This window comes from Macrobrachium nipponense, chromosome 8 (assembly GCF_015104395.2).
Source record: "Macrobrachium nipponense isolate FS-2020 chromosome 8, ASM1510439v2, whole genome shotgun sequence".
Taxonomy (NCBI): Eukaryota; Metazoa; Arthropoda; class Malacostraca; order Decapoda; family Palaemonidae; genus Macrobrachium; species Macrobrachium nipponense.
In genome coordinates this window covers 74,657,846-74,665,345 of record NC_087203.1, presented here as the reverse complement: position 1 = coordinate 74,665,345, position 7,500 = coordinate 74,657,846, and positions in this window count along the sequence as shown.

Here is a 7,500-nt window from a genome sequence, read left to right as displayed (position 1 = left end):
GGAAACTCGCCGCTAATCGGATTTTACAACGCAGTCGATCTTGCAAGAAGTGTTCAAGAAATATATATGAGAGAGAGAGAGAGAGAGAGAGAGAGAGAGAGAGAGAGAGAGAGAGATTAAAAGGGAATATATATATAAAAAACAGATTATATATAAAAACAAATCTTACTTGAAAATAGGACAGCCTCAAAAAAGAAATCTTCCTTAGGTGAGTAAAACCATTCATTAGATGTTCAGCAGCTATTCTCTCTCTCTCTCTCTCTCTCTCTCTCTCTCTCTCTCTCTCTCTCTCTCTCTCTCTCATTCCAACAATGTTTTACGAGGAGGGATAATGGTTCTGAACGAGTTACTAGTTGTTTATGAGCAATTTTGCAACACTCCATCAACATCAAGTTTATTCATTACTCCCTTTCTCCGTCTTCTCTTCCCCCCCACCCCTTCCCCCAACCCACTCCCCTCGATCTCAGATAATTAATGTCGTAACTTTGTCTCGCCGTGATTTCCGTTGAGGAAATATTGCCTAAACTATATTTACCTATCTCACTCTTTATCTAATATACTGAAAATATCGTTTATATTGGAAGAGAGAAATGGCACTTGCGAGTGATGCCGGAGTGGGGTGGGGCTAGTGTAGTATATCTGAGAATGCTTGTGCAAGCAACTGCTGGGGATGTAGGGAAGCCACTTAAGAGGCTGATAAATGAAAAGGCTCCAATGAATGGATGTGATGTAAAACGTATGTTGAGATACTAATATGAAAATGTGACTGAACGGCTGATTCAGGTGTGAAAGGTTCACCTGGAAGTGGATTATTCCAAAAGGAATGGATTAGAGGAATAATTGTTCCTTTGTAAATATTACAGTAAATGTATAGATGATACACGTGTCTGTAGGAATTATTAGCACATCACATCGCTTAGCATCATGGGGAAGATCTGACTGAGAAAATATGATGAATGACAAAAGGACTGCCAGGGGCAGCGCAGTCTGGGTTTAGATACTATGCAAGTTGGTGTTTGTATCGGTTAAGAATTATGACAGATTTGTGCGCGAAGTTCGAAAGCAAAGTGTGTAAGGTGTATTTGAACAACATATGAAGAAGAGTAAGCTCACGAGAGAAGAGACCGATACAGTATGTTGCAATTAAATGTTTTTAAAGATATAAATGAAATGTATAGGCAAAAATGGTAGGTTTGGAGTATGAGTGGGACAAGGATGTGTTATGGCTCATTAACCGTTTAATATCATTATAGATTGAAGGCCAGAACACTTTTAATGGAAGGGCTAAGCTTTGGGACATGAAAATGAGTTGTGTACATAATGACGGATGGCTGATTTCTGTAGAAGGTAATGATTGAGATTAGCCAAGAAAAATTAGTCATCTTCTACTTGATGAGAAATAATTAGAGTATCCTTCCAGAGCTATATTCTTTAAGGGGAAAAAGGTGTTTGTGAAATCACAGACGCCAACCTAAGCAAAAAATACATTATTAAAAAAATCTAAATAGTTCAGAGTGTCAAGTGTCAAGTCCACTAAACCTATCCGATTACAGCCTGGACAGTAATATCTCCAGCAATCGTAATTGTTAATAAGCGCACTTTCTGAAACTATTCCCAAGTGCTGGATTATATAACAATCCTATCATTCTAAAATTACACGATGAAAGGCCGTGGTCATGATGTCAACAGTGTTGCCAGAAAAATAGAGGGAATTTATCTACAGAACAACAAAGCGATTTAAAAGATTCATTCTCTCATCGGGTAACCATTTTTACTTGATATTTACATTTCGCTGAGCAGGAAATGCATCGCTTTTAGGTGGGCAAATATAATGAGTAAACGCTGATGCTCTGTGGTTGAGATTTTTTTCCTTTTTACGGACTTTACTTTTGGATGAGAGAAGGTATACGAGAACCCTGTGTTTTTTTTCTACACCAGTCTAGAAGAAGCAAGTTATAGAAGGCTAAGGGGCACGAATGAAGATTAACCACTTGAAAGATGGAAGGCTATATATACAAGGAATACGGGAGCTGCATGCAAGTTAATTTCAGGTCTTATCAATAAGAGAAAGTAACAGGTAGTTACCGAACCGGATATTAATAGAATCACGGAAAGCGAGATCAGGGAGGGTCAAGACAGAAAGTCCTGACACTACAGTAGTTGCGAACGGCTTCGAAGCTTAGACCTTCATGTTGCTTAATTATTTGGGGAACAGTGGTAAAGAAGGTTTGGGCTGGACGACACAAGCGTAAAATTGAACTATCATTGATACTCAAAGAAAACATAATACGAATACAACTTGCATTTAATTATATAAAATTACCTATGGCGTACAGGAAAGTAATGAAGCTCTACAGCGAAAATAAGATAATACACTGCAACATTTCTCTATTTTCCTCTCTCTCTCTCCCTCTCTCATTCTTTTGTACGCCTGTCTGCCTGTCAGTCCCTATTCTTTCTCCCATCTTTCTTTGCTGTGTATGTGTACGTCCACCCCAACCCTTTTGTATTTAATATTCTAATTTCCTTTACAGTAACAGATAAGGAGCTGAATTACTCAGATATCGTCCATACTGCAATATCGCGAACTAATAAAACAAACCAAAAAAAAGACACATTTAAGCAGAATTACAATGGAACTAAAATCGTTAATCTATGAAAGAAACAGGTTATGAGGTTTGAAGAGGAAATAGAAAGTTGTAAAAAAATATCATACTGATATCAACAACTTACCCATTGTTTATCAAGATAAAAAAGCAAGCACGTAGCCATGGCATACGAATTTCAACCTTCAAGTACCTTCAGTAAAATTCATCCGTTTTTGCCATTATCGCTTCGTCAACTACAAATAACGATACGATATATCAAATACGTTGCATGGAATGCTTCAAAGTGCTTATCAGTATAAGGATTTGGTTCCCTAAGATGCTTTAATCATAAATACGACCTTTCTTTCGCTAACAAAAAAGGTTATCTGAGATCATGGCGGGATTCTCTTTCTTTCATTTTCAATCATTCCTTGTTTTTCTTTCTCACCATATCTCTTTCTCTCTGTTTTCAACCTTCTTTCGCTTCACATTTTCTGTATATTGCTTCCATGTGTTCTTCTGTCTATATATATATATATAATATATATATATATAATATAGATATTATATATATATAATATATATATATATTATATATATATTATATATATCCTTATATCACTGCTTCCGTCAGTCTTTCTTTCTCTATATAATATGCCTATGTTTTATGGTCCATTTGACTGTTTATCTGTCACAGCCACTGGCCTCACACAAATAACTAATACGTACACTTCTACTAAATGAAGGGAGACCTAGAAAGGAGAAAAAATTACAATTAAAAGTCTATGAAACCGGAAGGTCAATTCATTGTAAGTGGGAGGTTGGTATGAAAATAGATATAAAGATAATAAAAAAAATCATGGTAAATCTTTTAAAGTTAAAGCTTTGATTCCTAGAATGAACATATTAAAATCACCTACTATGGGATTCACAGCCGATGGAATGCAGTTTTTCGGCAATAACTTTTAATCACGGCATCCGATCAAGGTGAAAGGTGGAAAGTGTATATTTTATAACCCTACCTAAGTTTTACAATTATTTTTTTGTACCTTAGTTCAATATCCGGTATTTGTCAGAGTAGAAGTGAGTTTCCTATATCAAAGCCATCAAAATAGCAGGTAAGGGTTTTGAACACAATAGTGGCGTTAACCTATGACGTCATGAGGCTCCACCCACAGTGGTGAAGTTTTTCTACTTTACAAATAATTCAATGTATGTAATGCATCTACATAATGAACCACTCTATAGCTCATTTGTGAGATGTACATCTATTCAGGCGGGAATACAAAAAGACAATCCGGTTTGTTTTACCTCAGGTTTCGACACTATAGCCTTCTATTTGCTGCAACAAGATGAGTGTTGGTGAGTAAATATTACCACCTTAGAAATAATGGTCTATTCACGGGTTTTCTCGCTCTTGGTACTGAGTCTTGCTTGTATACAAAGTGGCAAGCCGTAGCACAAATACAGTCTTGCAACCACGGGACACTTCCATATCCTCTTGGCCATTCGCGAATTGGTTGAAGCCTACTATGCTTTCCAGAGGCAGTGAAATAGCGTTTTTCATAAACAACTTTTAAACCGACGTTTGGAATTCCATGCTACTGAAGCACTGAGTGTTTCTAACATTCAGTAGTTCACTGAATCGACAGATGTGCTTAATTAAGCCGTTTACTCTTAGAAAAAAAAAAAAAACAACTTCTTGGCTTACTCAGACCGTTTCGAACAAGCGATGCTTTATGACGTATCTGTGACGCAGAGCCATCCCTTTTACCTATAGATTAAAACATGATTATAAAAAAATTATATATCATCATACAATATATTAATTAGCTTTAAAAATTTTGTATTGCCCAGGGTAGGTAAAATGACATTTAACCATAATCAAACAACCATGTGATATGATATAGTGGAGGATACGCTATACCGACGTCACTGATACGCGTCACCACTTTTGCGGATGGTTAGGTGGCTAAGCTCAGCTAAGAGCAGCTTTAACCTCATTTCCTTAAGTAAAAAAGTTAATGAAAAACATAAGGCGATGCACAGTAATTACGAAAATTAGGACGAAGTTTGAAACAGTGATAGCTTTAGTGGCATGGAAATCCATGAGTAGGTTTAAAAGTTGTTCACGACTAACACTATGCCATGACCTCTGAAATGCATAGTAGCTGTATAAGCATATCCATTCACCTGTTAGTGACTTACTGTCTCCCCGGTGGATGGGCGGAGCCTCATGACGTCACATTATGTTTACGTCATGAGTGGTTTCTGGATCCTTTTCTGTGATTTTCTCTGTTCCGGCATCGGCGACTTCATTTTACTCTATAGATATTAAAACTATCGAACTTGGGTCATAAATAATACTTGCAAAAATTAGGTCGGGTTACAAAATATACACTTGCCAACTTTCACCTTTATCTGATGCTTTGATAAAGTTATTGCCGAAAAACAGCGTTCCATCGCCTCTGAATATCTTCAAGACTATTAAGAGTCGGACAATTATGACATTCTAACACAATGTTTACAATACACCGCCGTAATTTATAATGGTATAGGAGTTAGTCAAATTTATATGCTTTAGGAGTTTACTCGTATAACTTTAAGTTGTAGTCAGTCAGAACCCACACACCAGAGCACAGGTTCGAATAAGTCGACTCTCCCGACCCCCCTTTCAACAGTTCCCACTCTCCCCCCCCCTAAGATCCCCCCAATCCCCTCTCACACCCATCCTTCCATCTCCTATCCCCACTCCCACTCCCTCTTCTTCCCCCTCCAATTATTTCAAAACTCAGTTCTTACCTCCATAATAAGGTATATTCATTTACAATATAAGCACTGCAGAGAAAAGAAAGTACAAAGCACCTTCCTGGACCACATTCAGGAAGGGAGAACTGTAGCAGCCGTTACCTTTCAACTTCTCCCGAACAGTTTCCCACGTCGTATTTATTTACAAAGAATATTTTACGAAGTTTGCGGGTGGGTCTCAAAAGAAAATGGGGCTGTTCCCTGAACAGAAGAATCGGATGAGATAAACGACGAAAGAGCATAAATAATAAATGTTTCTCAAGAAACATATTACATCACAGATACGTTTGCACTAAGTGAGAAATGAAGAGATATAGTGAGTTTATTCATTATTATTATTATTATTATTATTATTATTATTATTATTATTATTATTATTATTATACTAAAAGAGAAATGGAGATATGGCACATTATTATTATTATTATTATTATTATTATTATTATTATTATTATTATTATTATTATTATTATTATTATTATTATTATTATTATTATTAAAAAAGCGTACGAAACCATCACAGATTATTATTGGTACTCAAAATGCGGAAATATTCAAGATGAATTCGGCTAAAAGACCACAACACTCCGCAGATTAGAATGTCCAAGAAATACTCATGTTCGGAACAATCATCTAAACTAAGGCTCCGACCTCAGAGGTTTGCAAGAGCATTTCAGCTTCTAAACAACTCACAAGACTCAGCATCATTTATATGTATCAGAGCGTGGTTTTCAAAAAATCTAAAAAACAATTACATTTACAACAAAAATTTCATCATTTTTTTATGGGAAACGGTATCCATTTACCAATCCTGGTAGTTCTAAACAGAGAAATAAATTTATTCTATACTATACAAACAACTTACGAAAATCTCTCTTTACCTCGAAAAAAACCCTATTAGGGAAGTAAGAAACCCCAACTTAATATAACAAAAACACACACGAGGACTAACAAAGGGTTATGTCAATGGACGAACTTGAGAAAATAAAACCGCAATATAAACGAAAAAGCCAGAATGACTGAACGAATTCAGACCAAACGACTCAATCTTTCACTTGCTCAATACCTTTTCTCTCTCCGTCTCATTCATTAAAACGCTCAAGCTCTAAGAGGCAAAAATTCCACCACAATGAACATAACTCACGAAGAATAATAGACCTATCGGGAGCGCTCGACTTCAGGTTTCCAAAATACACGTCTATGTACTTCAGGAGCAATTAATTGAATCCTACCACTGGTGACCCTTTAGGAGTTGGTCGAAAGGTCGAGAGAAGGACTGTGGGTTTGGTATTTTCCTGGAGTGGCGGAAATTCATCGGCCCTAGTTTGCAAGCAAAACTTTTTGGTTTGAGAACTTTTCATTAATAACAATAATAATAATAATAATAATAATAATAATAATAATAATAATAATAATAATAATAATAATAATAATAATAATAATATCAAAATGACAGTATTCATTAGTTTCACTATCATGCCAAATGTTGATATTAATAATAATAATAATAATAATAATAATAATAATAATAATAATAATAATAATAATAATAATAAATAATAATAATAATAGGGAAAAACTCTATATCGCGAGAGTATATATAATGTTGTAGTGTCCACAATAATACAGTGTTAAGAGTCCGTGTATAATTTTTAAGACTTTACAGAAAGATTTCGAACCCTTCCCTGGGTTCATCTTCAGTCCAAAATCCAAATGAACAGTAAGTTACATGTACAGAGATAAATTTAAAATCAAGAGTCGTTAAACATCGTTGACAACGGTCGTTAGCTCGTTAATGGTCCAGGTGAAGAAAGAGGGCAGTTAACTCCAAGTAGGTGATATCCTCTCCCTATCAATCCTTCTGGTTGCAATTGTTGGATCTCCGCAGAGGTTGTTGCAACGTTGCAGGTAGTCCTTCATCCGAGGGCGTAGATTGGGCACCGTAACCACTCTCACCAAAATATTTACTATTTTGGCGAGAGTGGACGAGGACTAGATATACGTTTGGGCGAACATAAGAGAGCTTATGAACTACAATCACAAAACAGCGCAATAGTAGCACATGCATTCAGGAATGATCATAGACCCAACTGGAACGAGGCTA